The sequence below is a fragment of the Penaeus monodon genome, chromosome 24, assembly GCF_015228065.2.
Source record: "Penaeus monodon isolate SGIC_2016 chromosome 24, NSTDA_Pmon_1, whole genome shotgun sequence".
NCBI classification, from domain to species: Eukaryota; Metazoa; Arthropoda; class Malacostraca; order Decapoda; family Penaeidae; genus Penaeus; species Penaeus monodon.
In genome coordinates, this window is record NC_051409.1 from 9208531 (window position 1) to 9209094 (window position 564).

Genomic DNA, 564 nt, shown 5'->3' on the forward strand with positions numbered 1-564 from the left:
ACATTTATGCAATATACTGGAGTGGGCCCTGTAAAAATAACGTAAGGTGTATATAGCATTGTCTGAATCAAAGACCTTTCATGTGTGTAATTCTGCAAAACTGTGCAACATTAGTCGATCGTGTTGTCTGTTGCAAGGAAAACTTGAATAATTTGGGGGGTAATTTTTATTACAATAATTGTGAGAATTGAAGAATCTTAAAAGTAACGCATCAAAACTAATCTTGGAAATATAAAATGCAGAAATAAAAACATTAAAATTAATTAGACATTAGCATGTAGATATAACAATTGATAAAATTAATTAGAAGAGATAGGAAAGATAAAGAACCTGCCCAGAAAATGAAACGGATCAATACATCATCTAATTAATTCTTGGTCGATCAATTTACCCTATTTTTAATCAGTATACGATCTATATTCTGAGTTAATCATGTCTACCAATAATTGAAAAGAAAAGAAAAAAGAAAATGATCAGATATTAATAAAATATTCAAAGATTGAGATCATTCTGAAGTTTGGTCTACGCAAATTATGAAGAGTTAATTATATCTACCAATAATTG